The 21,440-nt window shown below is 36.4% G+C and overlaps 1 protein-coding gene across 3 annotated transcripts in view; it reads left to right on the forward strand.

Moving 5' to 3' along the window:
- The first annotated feature begins 947 nt into the window (after positions 1 to 947).
- Positions 948 to 21,440, forward strand: part of MGAT4C (MGAT4 family member C) — a 160,623-nt gene continuing 140,130 nt past the window's right edge. The window contains exon 1 of one of the 3 annotated variants that reach the window (XM_063445162.1): positions 948 to 1,012. The gene's annotated coding sequence lies outside the window, so the exon portion shown is untranslated. Of the gene's footprint in view, positions 1,256 to 17,682; positions 17,771 to 21,440 lie in introns of those variants that run through there. The other 2 variants (XM_063445161.1, XM_063445163.1) reach the window with 2 other exon arrangements.

The following is a 21,440-nucleotide window of genomic DNA, read 5'->3' on the forward strand; positions in this document are numbered from 1 at the left end:
GAGCAATCTAAAAGGTGTGGTTGTGCAGAACAGCGCTGGGCGCTTCGCCTGGAGCTGAATTTAGGTAAGCAAACTCTGTTAAAAAAAACAACAAAAAAAAAACGCTTTTTGAGCATTTTTGGTGGGGGGGACCAATAGAATAATGATTAGATGAAAATGTGTTGGCTAAAGGATAAACCTTTTAATGTTGAGCACTGTTTAGTTAACCTTCCCCCCTTTTCTTTGATGAGTTAGGACTGCATTAATCTATTGGTCCGTTGCAGAAGCATGTATGTGTAGTCTGTTAAATAAAAGTATGGTGGGGGAGGGAGTACTAGCCTGTAAGAAACTATCTTATACATTAAAGTGCTAGCTATTTGCTACAGATCATATGTTTCTTGAACCGTGTAAAAAAAAAAAAAAAAAAAAATCAGTTTGATTTAATTGACAGAACCTGATTGTAGGTCAGTTTTTTTTCCCCATGGTTAGAGTAGTTTTAAACTTCTTAGTTGTGTAACCCTTTGTGGACCAAACGGTTTACAAAGGGTTAAATCCATTTGGAAAGTACCTGCAAAGAAGTGCATTGCTAACCAACACACGGGTGTTTTAAAAGTGACACTGGGGATCTGCATTTACTTTTATTTATCTGTTAGTTAACCTTATATAATCCATATTGCTGTATTTTTTTTTGTCAGATGAGAAAATAATAGGATATTAATTAATTAATAATTGGAATAGTAACCAGCTAAATCCCACATAAAACAAACTGAATATTTATTCATAGCAATGACAAAACGGCTTAAAAACCGTATTGCTGCTTAACACAAAATGCCAGATTAATTAATGAAATTAAACACAGTGACGTCTACATAAAAGCTTAGTCATTCATTGTTATCATGTTGCCTGGGTTCCGATTCAATCTGTTCGGTCACATTACCTTCCTTCACTTTATTCCACATCAGCAAGTCAGTGTAATGGCAAAGACCTGCCTTTGAATGGGAACTGGAAGCTTAGGGTTAAGATATGATTCCAGGTAACAAAAGCCAATGAGATCTCACGGAGATGATGTTTGTGACATCATCTCACACAGTACATAGAACAGCTGATGTAGCATTCGGCTCCAGCACTATTGCCATTATGATGAATGTTTACATCTCTTCATTGAGAGCCAATTATCTTGCTTTTGTGTGAGGCCCAGAGATCACTCATGCTTCCCGTCTGGATACAGCAGTGTTGGATCTAGCTGAACGAATAGCTTTTTCTCTCTGTGTGTATGGTAAGAGAGTCTCTTCTTCTTTTTCTCTCCTCTTAGATATTGTATCTGATGTGTGTAGCGTGCACAGGAAAATGCTGGCACATCCCAGTGCTCTCTGGTCTATTGGAAGCATAGCATTTTTGCAGTTTTCACTGCTGAATGGTTTAAATAGGCTATATCTGCATGCAAGCACTAAACTGATTTTATCCTTCTGACCTGGTTTGCAACGTAGGGCATGAACAAAAAAAAAATCTAATTTTGTATTTCTGAATGAACTCTGCTGTTGGAATATTAAACATTTAGAATGTTTATCTTCCAGTAGCTGCACTCTGTGTATTTTAGGGGGGAAATAGCATGGGGTGTATGAGTGATGCATGGAATGTGAGGGTTGCATAGGCAAATGGGATTATATTCCAATTGATTTACAGGGTACCAAGTTAAGTTCCCATCCAAAGAACTCGTGCTTGCATTGTTCACCTTTCTAGGAATTGAGGGGGAGCTGCATCCCTAAAGCAAATGTTGTAGGCTATTTTATGAGGATAAAAAACCTTTTTACATGCTTTGAATTCAACATGCTTTCATTGATATCCTGCAAACATGTATGTATGAATTTCACAACATACATGTTTATTGTAGATAAATTGTATTAGTGACAATATCATCTATTCTACATTTTAGATATTTTCCCCAATATTCATATTTAACAGCAAATCACGTCTGTCTGTCTGTCTATCTATCTATCTATTTAAAAATGTATCTCTATATACATATATACATATATCCCAAATATATTGGGATTATGAGCCCATGTAGACCACTGAGTCCTGAAGTGATGTGGATTTAAGAGATTAACAATGACATTGACACTGACACATCAGATACAATAAGAGAATTAATTGACTGAGTGAGTGCACTGGTTGCTATATGGAGAATTCAATAATCAGTTTAACTAGTCAGAAGCTGAACACATGGATGGGGGAGGTAATTAAAGTAGCCAGAATTTGTGTATAACTAATAGTAACTGCTCATGCAGAACAAATAATAAAAACATAGATTTGTGTAGTCAGTGATCTGGAAAATTAAAATATAGAAATTGCATTGAATACAGTGCTTTTGTTAGCAATTTGTGAATAATAGTAAATAACAATAAATGTCTGTTTGCATAGAACCATCATACTGCCTCCGTTTAACCTTTGTAAATGGGATATCTATCTATTTAAGTGTGATACATGTTGATTACTGGAATATAATTAGTATTCACAAATTGCTATTTTAGTTTAGTTATTTTATGTATAAGTCTTAGTAATATAATTTGAACAATGCTTATTTGAATATGTGTACTGAGTATTGTGACTGGTTAATGCAATGCTGTGTTGACTGCTATTTTTTAAACCAGTTTTACATACATTTTATAAGCTCTCAATTGCAAAGCAAGCTTCAATTACCTGTTTGCCTAGATAATGTTAAGTGATCAAGGGACATCAAAGTGATGTAAATACATAGAGCACTTATTTTGGGTCAACAGATGTCATGGTATTCATTGCCATTTAAAATAATCACAATTTATATTACATGTTATATAGACGTATAGTTATATCTACAATGATATATGTATTTTTTTTTTAAATGTTCTCAGCTTTCTTTCATGAAAGTTTATAATATGAAATTGTCATGATTAAAAATTGGAATAGAACAGGACACCTGACTTATTCCCTGGGTGATGTCACATAGCATAATATCAACAGAGTTTTATTAGCTGTGTTTCTTAATGACAAAACTACTGTATATATGAGCTTATTGTTAAAGGTACAGTTCATAATAAGTCCTTGTTATTTTGCATTAGTTACACCTTCAAAGGTCTGTAACAGTGGGATCTATTATCAGATAGTGAACGCACCCTTATACTTTATACTGAACTATAGAGTAATTACCTTGCTATTGTGGCAAACGTGCCAAACTCAATACCTTTGCTATTTCACAGTCCAGTGAAGTATAGTATGCGGTGACCAATGACACATTTGTAGTGACAGGAGTACAGATATCTGCTTCCTCAATACTAGATAACGTGGAACAGTTGCCCTTTTGCTTAAAGAGGCTCAATATCTTCAAGATCATGAGCGGTGGAAATGGCCACTTTAGTAAAGTTCATTTAAATGACACTGATATCACAGACACCCTCTTCCATACTGCTTTATTTTCTGAATCTTTGAGAATTTGTAGCTAGCCAATTATGATTTTTTTTTAGAATGACTCAATGATATAATTCTAAATGATGTGATGATATGACAGAATTAAGACATTGTAGATAGACAATAAGGGACTTCTTGTTTTAGAAAAATAATATATTTTACATTTGTGTTTATTGCACTAGGGATAACAATAGAGTCGTTTTTTTATTCCTAAAGTAATACATATGCCAATTCATGATGCTTAACTCTACCGTCTAATCCAGAAGATGTTTATTCACAATACCTAACCAAAAACACTTGGTTAACCTTAATCAATATCTCTAATGGTATAGGCTACCATTACAATCTTTATCTCTAATACCTAACCAAAACTGTACATCTGCAATTTTCCATAACTAACATCTAGCTAAGCCATAACCCCATTGTATTACACTAACCCCTGTCCATACAGCATAACTCTAATTACTAGTTCATGATGCCTATCCCTAATGCCTTATCATTTTACCCTATTCTTCATTCATCACCTTGACCTCTAGCTGTCATACCTATCTCTAACCTTTAGATTTCTAACCCATATCACAATTGCCCAATTCTTACCCTAATACACAAGTTCGTAAACAGTGTTTGTCAGATCTCCAAATTGGGTGAATAGCATTAGCTTGGCAACCCATTCTTCAGTTTTAACATTCACCTATTTTATTTAGCTGTAATACTAAATTAAACATAGTGAATTCTGGAAAATCACTTCTGTATACTCTTCCCACTAGAGATGACCTCCAGGGTCAATCCAATGCTTCTCACAGAGAAAAATTGGGAAGTAGAACACATGCTTCTCTATAAGAAGCCTCACATCTGTTCTGAGCGAGCACTCAAAATTAGTGAGGAAGAGTTCCTTCCTGGCTGTTTGATGGAACCTAGGAACTTGTAATCGGCACTTTTATGAAGTAAAATAGAGGGCACACTCTCTTAAGCAACCTAAAGTGCTTTATTGGTTTTGATTTTTTTGAAACACCCACAGCCCTAATATTTAATGCATTTATTTTGCCATGTAATCAGTCATTCACAGTTTATATATATGCCTAGGCTTTCTAAGTGGTGTCTAGAACAAACATGTTATAAGTACTAGAATACACTACTTGTATACTTATTCCCTGATATTTGTCAAAATACTAAATGAGTATAGTAGGAAGTATAGTGCCCCTCCATCGGAAAGTAACCATGCCCATTATTACAGATTTGTTTTTCAAATTGCAGTATGCAGATTAGATCTACAGTACCTTTTCCTTTAGTGGTCTTATTTGAAAGTCAGATTTTTCAATTGATTAAATCGCAGAGGTGTGTGCAAAGCAATAATACTCAAATGTAATAGCTATTATTTATTTATGTCATACATTTTTTATATAGCCCTATCAACAGTCTTCAAACGTGGAGATTCTACCTATTCTTCTGGAGTGCCTTTTCTCACCTCATTAGACGAGTGGTCACTTTCATGTATTTAACTACTTGATTCATTAATTGTTAAACAGATTAATTTAAACCATGCTTTGTGCTAGGGATTTAGTAGCAAATGTTTGGCTTAAAATATATAGTTACATAAAGATCACTTCCTCGTCCTGCAAAATAGCACCCTTGACCAGGTAATGCTTTCCATGAACTTGGCATCTGTGTGCACATTTGAAGTTGTGTATTGCCTCAATGTCCCTATACTTACACTATGTCAAAGACCGAGAATGGCAGAAAATATAAGTAAAAATTATTTATCACCTATTGGTATAAAAGCACATTTTATAGGCTGAATGCTCTGTTTGCTGTGGAATCGGCACTTTAAAAAGCCCTAATCTCCCAGGTGGGATGTATCAGATGGCTAGGTCATTGAATGTCCTATTGCCACTCAAACCTCAACATTCAAATCTCAACTTTTGTCACAAACCCTTCTTCAACATCTTTTCATGATATGTCGTCTTGTAACATACTTTATATGGAACAAGGGACTCACAAATGGTATTAAGGAAGAGAAAATGTAATATAGGACTGTAAACAATGGGCATGGACCCATATACGTTCTATGGTAAATAAACTTACCAATCAGTCTTAGCTCTGGATATATTCCACTTCCTAACGTCAAACTATTTGTAAGACTTACCAGAAGACGTTTTTTTCACTGTTGACCTTATCTGTTTGTTGCTGTATGTTAAATGTGTTTTGTCACAATTTTGGTTATCAAATGCAGTGCTAAGCAACATATTGGTGCTTTACAAATATTATTAACCAAGAAAGGGGGCAGTTGAAGGGACACTATGAGCACCAAGATCATCGTCTCAATGAAGTGGTCTTGCTGCAGTGTCCCTGCTATTTCACTGTTTACATGGTGGGGCTAAACACACCTCCTGTCACTCTGACAGGCACTTGATGGTGCTTCCACATTCACTACCAAGTCATTGCACGGTTACGTCAATGTTCAATGCTAGGAGTAGCATTGAATTCAGTACTTGTCTCTGAAAAGTTTTAGCACATTGCAGTGCATCACATTCATCCCACAGTGCTTCTCTATGAGAAGAATTTAATTGGACAAAATGGTCACCAAGCCAGGTAATATCAGAGGAGGCAGATCTCCTAGTGAGTAATGGATTAATGTAGTTGATTTGTTTTGAGAAAAGGGGGCCCTGGACTCTAAAATACCCCTCTAGCTATTTGACCCCCTCCCCCAAGAAAAAAATAATGTTTTGAGGGACTAGAGTGTTCTTTTAATAGACTGGGTGGACATAAGAGTATGAGACAGTAAACTAGGAAGACAGCAAATATATTGTCAACCACTTAATTTTCTTTTGCAGCTTAAGCAAAATCTGCAGTAATAGATAAAAAGTACTATGTATCCCTAATGCATAGAAAATGTATTCTGTTAGATACAGTCAGACCAGCTGAATGGTCTGGAGAGCATGTTGCATATTATCTTCTTAAAGGTTAATTAATGTATTCTGCATTTGTATTTATGGGGAAAAAAAGCTAGAAGGACATTATTTTTAAATAAGCAAACATCATTATGCAAAGTGATTTACATTCAAAATATCATGCCCTTTCCAGCATATTACATTAAGAAACAAGAGAACAAAAAAAAAAAAAGCCCGGCTAATACCAGTGTTTTAAGGCTATTTTAATTTTTTTGGTATTTATTTTAGTTAATGGCATGTAAAAACAACAAGTTTAGCGATAATGATAATTATAATTGCAATTTCATAATTTAGAAATAAATATATATATATATATAATATGATATCCTAAAAAGTGACAGATAAATACACAAGTCACATTTATATGAAATGTTTGATTTTGTTGGGTGCCGGAGAGGGTACAATCATTTACTTATCGCTTTAAAACTTTTAAAGAGGTAGAGCATTTTTAAATGTCCCCTTTTCTTTAAAATATTCAACTTTTAAGCACATAAGTTTGTTTAAACTCCCAAGCTTTCATTCGTGACATGTGCTATATAATCAGATAGAAGGTCTCATTAAGAAATACGAGCACAATATATCTTCTGCCTAGAATACAAACCTATTCAATTTCAAATATTAAAAACATCTATTCAAAAGAATTTTACACTGTTGTCATTTCCAATTCAAGCTGTCGTTTTAAATACTTAAAAAGTAAAAACATGTGTGTCACAACACTGCCACCTGTCAGTTGAATACAGTATTTAAGGAAAGTATTTGATTTTAATTTGTAAATGTGTTTGTATTAATCTTTTCAATGGGCAAAAATTATATTAAACATAAACAGCTATTTATGAGAAAAAAATGGAATTAATAGACAATTAGACTGTATACATAGATATACAGATAGAGAGAGAGAGAGAGAGAGAGAGAGAGAGAGAGAGAGAGAGAGAGAGAGAGAGAGAGAGAGAGAGAGATTATAAATAACTGTGAATTATGTGATTAATGTATATTATGGAAAATAATGGCAATTGGATGAGCAGAGGATATAGTTATGTATCATTTATATTACAGTAATGTTATAGTGCTAATAGGTTAGGTTGTTAGTGTTAAATTTATTTTATTATTAGGGTTTCTGTTAATGGTTTTATGTTAGTGTTTTAGTGTTCTTATTCACATTCGCTGAGTATAGCTATCTATTGCTAGAACATAACTCCCACCAATCTCGGGTAGATGTGATATGTTTGAGATCAATGATCATAACATGCATTGAACCCATTCAGATACTGATTAAAATATCAGAATTTCATTAACCTGCACATATTTCAATGTATTAATGTAACCTTATAAAACATCATCAAAACTTAGATTTGTATAAAAACGTCAAATTAGCTCTATATTATGTGTTCTTAGTAAATACCTCTACATATCTTTTTTTATGAGCGGTCTAGAGCACTCTCCAAGAATCTATGTCTTTGTAGCATGAGAGGATCCAGAATAGAAATCCCGAAATCTCGGGTGAGGCATTGACAAATTATTCATAAAGAAAACTCTAGGCACCTTAATCACTACAGTCCTTTGTAGTGATTATGGAGCCAATAGTGTACTGGTGCCATCCAGATTAAAGAGTCAAAGGGTTTAAGAACAGGCACCTGTAAGAGGCTCCATCATCTCCACTGAGATAAACACAGCAATGCAGGTCTGGCTCATCAGCTGAGAATGTCAGCAGAGCAGCAAAGCAAAGTCATCTAATCTAACACACACATGGTGATTGACATACATGCAAACTCGCTACACACACAAACTCATTGACACACAAACACCAGCTCACTACAGACAGGCTCATTAACACACAAACTCACAATGGGCAGGTAAACATACATAAGCTCACTACAGACACAAGTGCAGTACAAACAAGCTCACTGACACACACAAATGTAGACCTTCCATGGGGATGTGATCATCAGAAATGGACCATGGAGTAATGCAAGAAGGTTCCCTGGTCTGATTAATCACATTTTCTTTTAGATCAGGTGGATAGCCAGGTTCATGTGCGTAGTTTACATGGAGATGAGATGGCAGCAGGATGCACTATAGGAAACAAGCAGGTCAATTGAGGCAGTATTATGCTTGGGTAATGTTCTGCTGGGAAATTGTGGGCCTGAAATTCATGTGGATAATATTTTGACACATACCACTTACCACTTACCTAGAGATTGTTGGAGAATGGAATGGTGTTCCCTGATGGCAGTGGTCTCTTTCAGCAGAATAATGCACCCTGCCACACTGCAAAATGTGTTCAAGAATGGTTTGAGGAACATGACAAAGAGTTCAAGGTGTTGCCTTGGCCTCCAAATTCCCCAGATCTCAATTTGATTGCTGAAACAATAAATCCCATTCATGGAGGCCCAACTTCACAATTTGCAAGATTTATAGGATCTACTGTTAAAGGGAAACTCCAGTGCCAGAAAAACGATCCGTTTTTCTGGCACTGGAGGGTCCCTCTCCCTCCCACCCACCAATCCCCGGTTACTGAAGGGGTGAAAACCCCTTCAGTGACTTACCTGGGACAGCGGCGATGTCCCTCGCCGCTGTCTCCGCCTCCGCGACGCTCCTCCTAATGATTACGTCGGCCGGTGGGCGAGACTAATCTCGCTCACCGGCCGAGGAGACCTAATGCGCATGCGCGGAAATGCCGCGCATGCGCATTACGTCTCCCCATAGGAAAGCATTGAAAAATCATTTCAATGCTTTCCTATGGGGTTTTGAGCGACGCTGGAGGTCCTCACACAGCGTGTGCTAGAACCCAGGAAGTGACCTCTAGTGGCTGTCTAATAGACAGCCACTAGAGGTGGAGTTAACCCTGCAATGTAAATATTGCAGTTTATGAAAAACTGCAATAATTACAGTTGCAGGGTTAAGGGTAGTGGGAGTTGGCACCCAGACCACTCCAATGAGCAGAAGTGGTCTGGGTGCCTGGAGTGTCCCTTTAATGTCTTGGTGCCAGATGCCACAGGACATTTTAACAGGTCTTGTGGAGTCCATGCCTCGATGGATCAGAGATGTTTTGGCAGCACAAGAGGTACCTACAAGTCCTATTTAAACCTATAGACCTACTTAAAATGCATATTTGGAACATTACCCAAATAAATAAACCAGTGATGGCATTCTAAAATAAGGGTGATTTTCTTTGTGTGAGGGACTTCTTCTGGAGTAGAGGAGCATATTAATGATTTTAAATATATAACATATAGAGGTACAAACATTCTCTTCTGCCAAAAAAAAAAAACGAGTTTAAAAAGAAATGTAACTTTTTAAATGAAAATAATCTAGAGCGCGCTATCAAAATAAACCAAGTAAAAGAGGGGAAAAAAAATTAAGTCCTTCAATCAGCCAATAAGAGTCTAGATATAATTATGGTATAATTACACAATTACATATAATTAAAAAAATTAATAATAATTCATTGTATAAAATGGTTATTTCATAAATACATTCTTAGTTTAGGTAGAAAAGCAATATATAAACTTCAACTGTAAGAATCTTTTAGATGATTTCAGCAATATTAAAACTGATTTTTTCATTTCCTGTTAGATAAACTGCTTACAATATATAATAGAAATATTTTGTAAAGAATTATGTAATAGTAATGTAAGAAAATGTAAAAAAATATAAATGTGCACCAACAATATTAAGGCTAACCTTTTTCACTGTGAAAAGATGAAAGATGCCTAATTTGGAACTAATTATGTAACAATATGAACAAATAATATTAATAAAATGACATACTCTGAGATTTCACTCCATGTGTCAAATGAATATCAATGGACCTTTCAGCTATTCTCCATATAATTAGCAATAGTTTCTTTAGATAAAGTGCACGTAATTAGTAAGTCACATGTCAAAATATAATCCACTGTTTAAGGCTTTTTCGTTTATTATCAAAGCATTGAGTGCTTCGGCTTTGCTTACATCTTCATTTTTCAAAGAGAACATGAAGTATATTTTGACATGTGACAAGTCATTGATAGCCAAGCAAGACTGACTCAAGGTGCTTGTGTGTTACACCTGGTGGTGAATGCTAAAGGACCTTAATTTCTCATGAATGACCAATGTCTAATATAACAACAAACTGAAAATAACTGCTGAATGATTTTGAAAGTGAATAGAGGTTTATGATAGAAAATAAAACAACAGTGCCTACATATTTTTAAAAAACAAATATTTTAGTCTCTATAATCTTGATTTGATTGATCTGCATAAAACACACAGGGAAATACTCAGTACCCATATACTATTTATATCATGAATTGTTGCAATGTTCTAAAATGGTTTGACTACTTACAGTGGGGTGAGGGGGAGGGCGCATCAGGGACCTCCTGACGCGATTATCACTCCAGTACACTAAAATACACTATCTGGATATTAATCACTAGTAGTCTAGATTTCGAAAACTCAAAGGACTGATAACATCACCTTGACTTTAGAATATAGATTAACTCCCCAGACTCATCCATTATGTTGAAGTTGAATCGTCCTACATTCATTCAAAGTTTAAAGGTCTTCATGGTTTATTTTTATTTTTTCTGTTCTTTTAAATTTGAAGAGGAATTCCCACTGAGTGTATAAACTCTGTCTTATAACCCTACATATTATTTTTAAGTTAAAGCTACATTATGTACTTACTTTGAGTAAACTATTCCATGCTCATGTTTATCAAGAGATTGATAAACAACATACAGTATCTCAAAAAAGTGAGTACACCCCTCACATTTTTGTAAATATTTTATTATATCTTTTCATGTGACAACACTGAAGAAATTATACTCTGCTACAATGTAAAGTAGTAAGTGTACAGCCTGTATAACAGTGTAAATTTGCTGTCCCCTCAAAATAACTCAATCCTTTAGGAATATGTACTCAATCCCATCAGTCCGAGCCAGGGTGCTTAGCTGTACCAGAACCAAACACCAGGTTCCCATAGAAATAGTGTAAAATAGAAAAGAGGTCCAGGCACTCCTTGGTTCAAAACAAGCAACTTTATTGGAACCCACAGCAACGTTTTAAACGTAATGGTCTTTATCAAGCTTGATAAAGACCGTTAAAGGACCACTATAGTGCCAGGAAAACATACTCGTTTTCCTGGCACTATAGTGCCCTGAGGGTGCCCCCACCCTCAGGGACCACCCTCTGGGATGAGGAAAGGGTTAAAACTTACCTTTATTCCAGCGCCGGGTGGGGAGCTCTCCTCCTCCTCTCCGCCTCCGATCCTCCCTTTCGGCTGAATGCGCATGCGCGGCAAGAGCTGCGCGGCCATTCAGCCGGTCTCATAGGAAAGCATTTACAATGCTTTCCTATGGACGCTTGCGTGCTCTCACTGTGATTTTCACAGTGAGAATCACGCAAGCGCCTCTAGCGGCTGTCAGTGAGACAGCCAATAGAGGATCTGGAGGCTGGATTAACCCTATTATAAACATAGCAGTTTCTCTGAAACTGCTATGTTTATAAAAAAAAAGGGTTAATCCTAGAGGGACCTGGCACCCAAACCACTTCATTAAGCTGAAGTGGTCTGGGTGCCTAGAGTGGTCCTTTAAGGCCGAAACGTTGCTGTGGGTTCCAATAAACTTGCCTGTTTTGAACCAAGGAGTGCCTGGACCTCTTTTTCTATTTTACCCCCAAAAACTAAACAAACAGCCATTAATGTCTAAACTGTTGGCAACAAAAGTGAGTACACCCCTAAGAGGAAATATCCAAATTGGGCCCAATTAGCCATTTTCCATCCTCAGTGTCATGTGACTTGTTAGTGTTACAAGGTCTCCGGTGTGAATGGGGAGCAGGTGTGTTAAATTTGGTGTTATCGCTCTCATACACTCTCATACTGTTCACTGGAAGTTCAACATGGAACCTCATGGCAAAGAACTCTCTGAGTATCTGAAAAAAAGAATTATTGCTCTACAGAAAGATGGCCTAGGCTATAAGAAGATTGCCAAGACCCTGAAACTGAGCTGCAGCACGGTGGGCAAGACCATACAGCAGTTTCACAGGATAGGTTCCACTCAGAACAGGGCTCACTATGGTCAATCAATGAAGGTGAGTGCACGTGCTCAGCATCATATCCAGGGGTTGACTTTGGGAAATAGAAGTGTGAGAGCTGCCAGCATTGCTGCAGAGGTTGAATAGGTGGGGGGTCAGCTTGTCAGTGCTCCGACCATAGCCCGCACACTGCATCAAATTGATCTGCATGGCTTTCGTCCCAAAAGGAAGCCTCTTCTAAAGATGATGCACAAGAAAGCCCAAAAAATGTTTGCTGAAGACAAGTAGATTCAAGACATGGATTACTGGAACCATGTCCGGTGGTCCGATGAGACCAAGATAAACTTATTTGGTTCAGATGGTGTCAAGCGTGTGTGGAAGCAACCAGGCGAAAAATACAAAGACAAGTGTGTCTTGCTTACAATCAAGCATGGTGGTGGGAGTGTCATGGTCTGGGCATGCATGAGTGCTGCCGGCACTGGGGAGCTACAGTTAATTGAGGGAACCATTAATGCCAACATGTACTGTGACATACTGAAGCAGAGCATGATCCCCTCCCTTCCGAGACTGGGCCGCAGGGCAGTATTCCAACATGATAACGACCCCAAACACACCTCCAAGATGACCACTGCCTTGCTAAAGAAGCTAAAGGTAAAGGTGATGGACTGGAGACTCAAGCATGTCTCCAGACCTAAACCCTATTGAGAAGATGCATCCTCAAACAGAAGGTGGGGTGGTGCAAGGTCTCTAACATCCACCAGCTACGTGATGTCATTATGGAGGAGTGGGAGAGGACTCCAGGGGCAACCTGTGAAGCTCTGGTGAACTCCATGCCCATGAGGGTTAAGGCAGTGCTGGGAAATAATGGTAGCCACACAAAATATTGACACTTTGGGTCCAATTTGGACATTGCCACTTAGGGGTGTACTCACTTTTGTTGCCAAATGTTTAGACATTAATGGCTGTGTGTTGAGTTAGTTTGAGGGGACAGCAAATTTACACTGTTATACAGACTGTACACTTACTACTTTACATTGTAGCAGAGTGTCATTTCCTCAGTGTTGTCACATGAAAAGATATAATAAAATATTTACAAAAATGTGAGGGGTGTACTCACTTTTGTGAGATACTGTATTTGAAAGGCATTATAAAATTAATAGAATAACATGTGTCTAAGGTAGCCAATCACAAAGAGCACAGAAAAAGCTCTACGCAGACTTTTTGTGGTAAAATCCCTTTCAGAGATTATTTTCAAAAACGGAAATGTGATGTGAAGCACTAAAAAAGAAACAAAATGTCTGTTATACAAATTTATATTAAAAATATGAAAAATAATGATAAACGTGTCCATTCAGATATAAATTTGGGAATTGAAGTCAACGAATGTTTTGTCTCATATTTAAATAAAAAAAGGTATTCTGTCAGCTGGATGTGAGAGAATTAAGTAAATAAATAAATATCAAAGAGGTGGTTGTGACAGCTCAACAAGCAACAAGCAGAGAATTGGACAAGACTGGTTAATAAAATTTCCAACACATATACTGGAAGTATTTGATACATAATAACTATCATAATATAATACCACAATGCTGCCTCATCCCATCCTTATCAGCACCCACAGAGCGCATTGTGTATGTATATTGGATAATTATCTGAATGCACTGTTGTCCTTTAGAATGCTGTATCATTAGCATCAAACTCCACGCTAGCAAATCGTATTCATTTCCTTTTTATTTTGTCAGCAGTGAATGATCATTGTATAATCTGAAACATTTGTATTCGCCAGTCCCTCATTGTTAGTCAGACAAAACCTCCCACTTCAGACGTGAATAAAAAAAAAAACATTGCTAAGCAACCTTGCATAGATTTAGTAAACTGACCATGCACTTGATGCCATATAAGCAACAGTATATAGATGCCCAAGTTAACCCTGTAAAACGGTGTCTACAAAAACAAAAAAAAGAATGAAAGTTATCTTTTGCCATAGTAACTGTATACACCTTGTCACAACCTTGGCATAACAGCATCATTGTTGGAGGGCTTCTGGACAGGTTCAATGTCTAGGAAAACATCTTCCTACTTCATTAATTGTTATAATGCCTTAAGCTTTAGACCTGAGTAAACAGAGCATGTATTCGCTATAGCATTCTGAAGTTGTTGATATGAGGCCTGCTACCAAAAGTAGCATAAAGTGGACCAATATAATACAAATAGTAATAATCAATAGTATTAATGGCTCTGCTTATTAGATTATTTTTTTTTGTGCTCCATGAGTGGTGGTACTTAACTATTAAAATAAACGGGAGGACATAGGGCTGCCCTCAAGGCCCCACCCGTGAACTGGGGTACATAGTGTTCCTACCTACCCTCCTCACCCTAATAATATTGAGGTGGTAAAAAACTAAATATCTGTAAGATAAAAAAAAATTATTCTTCCCATTAGAAGTCTTTTTTCTTCCATCTTATTTATTCAGCCCCAAAAAAGGCCAAATAAAAATCCATTCTGTCATGTCGAACTATTAGAATAACTTTTTAAAAATAAGGGCCGATTGCAAAAATAACCACTTAAAAAAAAAAAAATCCAAACGAAAAAAATATTAAAATCTTCACTCTGTGTGGGTTCCACGCAGACTGAGCTTGCAGTGCGGGGAAAACCTTATAAAGCTTTCCCACACCGTGAAATTTAAGTCAACCAATCAGAGTGATCTGACAGGTAGATCATGAGACTAAAGGTAAGTCTCAAGATTTACCTGTCAGAGCAATCTGATTGGTTGGCTTATTTAGGGCCCCCACCAGTTGCTATTCTTTTCTTATGATAGTGAGCAGCCAGTCGCATGGAGACATGGGGGATTTAGGAAGCGGCACAGCTTCCCGCCGCTTTCATTTTTAAATATTACAAGGAGGGAGCCGCAAGCCAGTAACTCCCTTCTCGCAAGAAACTAAAACAAACAAAGAACAAATAGCACAGACTAAATTTCATCCAACATGCAATTCTGTCTTTGTTTCATTCGTCGTAATTTGTAATAACTGAACTTCGGACAAAAACGTGTTCGACTAGAAAACAAAAGCCCAAGTCTAATATATTTTGTTTTCAAATTAAAATCTTTCATTGAGTTTTGTTTGAAGAGAAATTGCATGAAAACTAAGAAATAAACATACAGTATATGAAATACAAAAAGAGCAATACCGTCTGATCATAAAATGCACAGCATCTTACAGAAACAGTTTTACAAAGTGTTGTCTAGATTAAAATATACCACCTCCACATCATTGAAATATCTGCAATCAGAACACAGTCCTAAGTGGGGATTCTGCTAACTACCCTGTGGGTTTGTACATATTTTGCCCCACATTTCAAGGTTTTACATGGTTAATTACTAAAGTGAGAATGTAAATGAATTTCAAATTTAAGGCAAAAGTAGCCCAACTGGAAGCATAGCATAGAGAATATTTCCAGCCTGGCTGTTTTGACCTTATATTTAAAATTAACTTTGAATACTCACTTTAGGGAATAATAGTGTTAATAGTCAGAATACTTTAGGGAATAATAGTGTTAATAGTCAGAATACCATGTTGGTTATAATGCATTGGCTCTGTCATTTCTGTGTTGAGGGTTTCCAAAAGAACTTAAGGAGATGCTATTTAGCAGGAATAAAGGTGGAATTCTAATATTTACAAATTTTTTGCATTTGATCATAAGTATTGTTACACACTGAGGATTGTACAATTAGACATAGTGTCACAAATGAAATATATTTATATTAGATGTGTATTTCAGTAACAAAAATTGAGGATATCATTTAAATGAGAGCTATGATCTGGACCATATTTGTTTATTTCACACATTAGAAGTCTGTAGGCAGCTGTCTATCATTCTGCCTTACAAAAATATATTCTTCCGGGAATAGCAATTTTCCTACCGACAAACTATACAGAACAAATTGTAGTAATTCATGTACTATAAATATGTATGAAATCTTTGCTGCGTATAGAGGTATTTATCATTTTATATAGCAGTTCCTTTGCTATAAGCCTACTCTAAAGACTGTAGTATTGAGAACAGTAATTTTTATATCTATTTGATAGTCCATTTAAGCGAGGGACATTCAGATAAAGCTTAACTGGATATGGCCAAATTGATCGCCACATTCAAAATTTGTGCAACATCCATAAAGCACTGTTGCCAGCAAGCATTAATAGGTAGTGAATAGATGAAATGGGTGAGTTAGTTACAAGTTAGACATCGGCATAAGGAGTTTTGGTGAGTGGTTAGGAATAGGGAGAACTGAATAGTGTTACTGTAACAGTTAGGAAAAGAGTAAGTGTTTAGAATTAAGAAACATGCCAATGAATTAGAAATTAGGGAAAGGATAGAGACAGGGTTTAACCAGGTCTTTAATTCCTATATTCAGCCAAATTGTTAGGACAGTGATCTGGCCTCCAAAACAATCCACAAATCTCACTTGTTTTAAATATGTGTAAAAATGGCCACATTCAATATGAATTCAATCAAATTGCATGCAGTCAAAAATGTACCAAACTGTCCGTAATTAAAATGTAATTAAAAATCACCTTGCATAAACCAGTTCACATTGTGTAATTTAGAAAGCACTATTTCATTGTTAATATATTTAAAGAAAAGAAAAATCCTTCCTGATGAAATTACCAACTTAATCCCTTGTGAGATCTGTGTTAATTATGCAAATAAGATTATAATCAATACACTACACTCTCAGGGTAACAAATCACACAACGAACAGAAATATATTGAACTTTTATTGCTGTCACTGTTGTACTATGGAAAATCTAAAACTAAATTGAAATATATAAGTATGTAAAGAAATTGAGGAATGGCGTACCTGTGACAAGTTAAAAGCCTAGGTATTATTTCAACTGTGCAATATAAACACCAATCCACATAAAACACATAAAACGACTTGCATATCAAATATATTCTACTGAGTAATTAACATAAAAGCCAATGTTCTGGCAAATCCACTTGGAACGTTTTTCAAGAGAATGATAACATGAATTGAAACACAGTTTATAGTACTTAATGAAAAATCAACTCACCCCCAAAAATGTATACCAGCTGTGTACAAAATATAGCAATTGAAATGAAAGAGCATGATACCTACCCATGTAGATTATGTATTTTATATATTATGCATACTACAAATACATTTACAAATATAAAAAGATGAAGAATCCGTGCACTTAGCAATTTACTGAATAATTCCCAGATGCTGGCTACGGAAATTAAACGGAAAACAGAATGAAGAGATCTTGTGGGTCCTGTCTAACTTCTTTATTAAAGATTAACAAGCACGATAAGAAGTCAATTTTTTAATCCCATCGAGCATTTTTTCACAAGACAATCTTGCAAGGTAAATAAACTCGCTGATAGTGTATAGTAGCTGTGATATATAACTGTCAATGGAAAGTAAGAGACAAAAGAATCTGAAGCTTCCAAAAGAGTTATCTAGTAGAACAAAGAATAACATTTAATGATTTTTCCCTTCTGTAGTACATAAAATAATAATAAAGAAGAGTGTGTGTTCTAAGTGACCCCCATTTAATCTGACAAAACCATATCCCACCACAGACCAAGTACAGATTTTTGTTGTTGGCAAAGAATCCAGTGGAGTTAACATTTTTTTTTTTACCTTCACCACAGTATATGATAGTGGATAGTGCATTTTTTGTCTTACAATTGTTACTCCACTCTTCCAAATTTACTTAAAGGGACACTATAGTCACCTGAACAACTTTCGCTTAATGAAGCAGTTTTGGTGTATAAAACATGCTCCTGCAGCCTCACTGCCTAATCCTCTGCCATTTAGGAGTTAAATCCCTTTGTTTATGAACCCTAGTCACACCTCCCTGCATGTAGCCCCATGTAGCCAAAGCACAGCTTAGCGGAAAAGGGCCTTGACAGGGGTTAGGAGGCGGGCTTAGGAGGAAATGGCCAGGACTGGTGGGTTGTGGGTAAGTGGTTTGGCTATTTAAATAGGTAGCCATTTTGTAAGTATCACTTTTAATCTCCTACCTGGTTAAGTTTGTCCCGCCCACCCTTCCTCGGTCTGTATTGCATGAAGGGGTTATCCCGTTTTGTCACAGCGGCGGCATAGGGAGCCGAAGAAGAGGAAAGAGGCTCCCCAGGAAGAACGTGATGGACAGGAAACATTGTGATCATTGGTGGTTGGTAGGTTTCGAGTCCTGGAGGTGGCTCAGAACCTGGTGGGGTAGGGGTATCCAGGTATATCCCTGCCATGGTTAATTATGTGTGGCACTTTAAGTCATTTATGTTGGAGTAAAGTTGAAAAATGTTATATATATATATATATATATATATATATATATATATATATGTGTGTGTGTGTGTGTTATTTATGTGGGGTCATTGCCTTTTATATTAAAAGAAGGACACGGATGTGAGGGCAGAGCACGGGGGGCAATGACCCATGTTAACATGTTAATTAATTATTATCATTATTATGATCGTTATTATTATTATTATCATTATTAAAAGAGATTGTTTTAATAAAGCTGTGGACAATTTGACCCATATACCTTAGTGTCAGTGTGTTATTGGGAGTAGGTATGTGGGGGGATTTCGTCCTAGATTCTGACTGCCCATATGGCGACTATACACCGGTCATGTGACTTGCACAGCCTTCCATAAACACTTCCTGTAAAGAGAGCCCTATTTAGGCTTTCTTTATTGCAAGCCAAGAAAACACTCAACTATGGTGACTATCTATTCTCATTTCTTCTATACTATCTATTCTCATTTCTTTATTGCAAGTTCAGTTTAATTAAGATTTTCTTATCCCCTGCATTTGTTAATAGCTTGCTAGACCCTGCAAGAGCCTCCTGTATGTGATTAAAGTTCAATTTAGAGATTGAGATACAATTATTTAAGTTAAATTACATCTGTTTGAAAGTATAACCAGTTTGTTTTTTTTTCATGCAGGTTCTGTCAATCATAGCCAGGGGAGGTGTGGCTAGGGCTGCATAAACAGAAACAAAGTGATTTAATTTCTAAATTACAGTGAATTGAGCAGTGAAATTGCAGGGGAATGATCTATATACTAAAACTGCTTTATTTAGCTAAAGTAATTTAGGTGACTATAGTGTTCCTTTAATTGCTTGCCAGGTGATAGTTGAATGTTGCCAGTTTTTCTGTTTCTTTCTTTATGACATTTTTGGTGCTAATTGGATGACCCGCGAAAGATAATTTGAAGAGCAGTAAATAACAGCCATGTAATAATAAAAATACATTTCAGACATACACCCCCTATTCATAGACAGGATTACAAGCATTTGTCTCCAAAATGTATGTGGCGTTTATTATTTTCTCATTTTCTCTTTTTAGTTTTAATAAGCATCAATGAAAGGGAACACATTAAGAGCATGTCACAATATAGGAAAACACTGTGCTTAAGATTATATACAAATTCCCTGCATAGAGCAAAGGACACAAATAGCAGATTTAAAAAATAAATAAATAAAAAATTCATGGGTGCAGATGCACTAAGCCTTAGATATTTTTTCATTCTACTCTTACCAAATGTGTCTGTATAGTTAATTATACAGTGCCCTCCACTAATATTGGCATATTTTATCACAAAGAATGATGTGAAAAAATTGTCTTTATAGTTTAAGCTTTTGATCTTCAATGTAGGGAAATAACTGCTTGATCCAATGATAAATCTGACTGCCATTCTGGGGTCAAGAAGGATTTTTTTTCCTAGCTTGTTGCAAAATTGGAAGTGCTTCAAACTGTTTTTTTTTTTTGCCTTTTTTTGGATCAACAGCAATAAACAAATGTGAGGAAGGCTGAACTTGATGGACGCAAGTCTCTTTTCAGCTATGTAACTATGTAACTATGTAACTATCTTGTGTACAAAAAAAATCATAAACTTCTCTGCCTTCATGGGTATCAAGCAATTCCAAGCACAACAGAGGTTTATCAAAATAAATATATACATAAATACAAAACATATTTGTTAAATATATGCTAGGAACAAATATTGGCACTCCTAGGAAATCATATGAAAAAAATATATTTCAAGTATATTCCCATTGATATTTTAAATGTTTTAGTACACCTGGGTGACTTGAAACAGGAACTTATTCAACCGTGACTTCCTGTTTCACAGGGGTATAAATATGAAGTAACACATAGGCCAAAATTCCCTTAGTCAGTCATCACGATGAGTAAGACCAAGGAATGTAGCTGTCATGTGTGGCAAAAGGTTTGTGAGCTTCACAAAATGGGAATAGCTATAAGAAAATAGCAAAAGCATTGGAATTGCCAATTTCCACCATCAGGACAATATTTAAGAAGTTCCAGTCAACTGGAAATGTTATCAATCAACCTAAAAGAGGACATTAGTCTGTATCAGGGGTTCCCAATTAATTTTTCCTGAGGAGCCCTTTATCATAGTGTATCAACATCGTGGACCCCCCACCCCCCAAAAAAACAACAAAACAAAACAATTTTGCGCCATTGCATAAACCTTTTTTTTTGTATGTGCTGGTGTGTGTGTGTGTCAAAGTGTGTGTATCAGTGTTTGTATGTGCCAGTGTGTGTATCTGTGACATACACACACACACACACACACACACTGGCACATAGATGCACACAGATACACAGATCTTGACACACATATACACACTCCTTGACATACAGTGTGTATCTGTGTGTGTGTGTATGTATGTATCTATCTGTGTGTCAAGGTGTGTGTGTATCTGTGTGTCAAAGTGTGTGTATCTGTGTTTGTATGTGCCGGTGTGTGTGTATCTGTGTTTGTAGGTGCCAGTGTTTGTATCTGTGTGTCACTGTGTCATTGTGTATGTGTGTATGTATCTGACACACAGATAAACACACACACTGGCACATAGTGGCACACAGATACACACACCTTGACACACAAGTACCAGTGATTTGCCTGTAGGGTGACTCAAGCATTTAGGGCCACCTGATGAGTATTGCTAAAACACAGATACACACACTTTGACACACAGATACACATACCTTGACACACAGAT

Source organism: Pelobates fuscus, chromosome 3, assembly GCF_036172605.1.
Source record: "Pelobates fuscus isolate aPelFus1 chromosome 3, aPelFus1.pri, whole genome shotgun sequence".
Classification (NCBI taxonomy): Eukaryota; Metazoa; Chordata; class Amphibia; order Anura; family Pelobatidae; genus Pelobates; species Pelobates fuscus.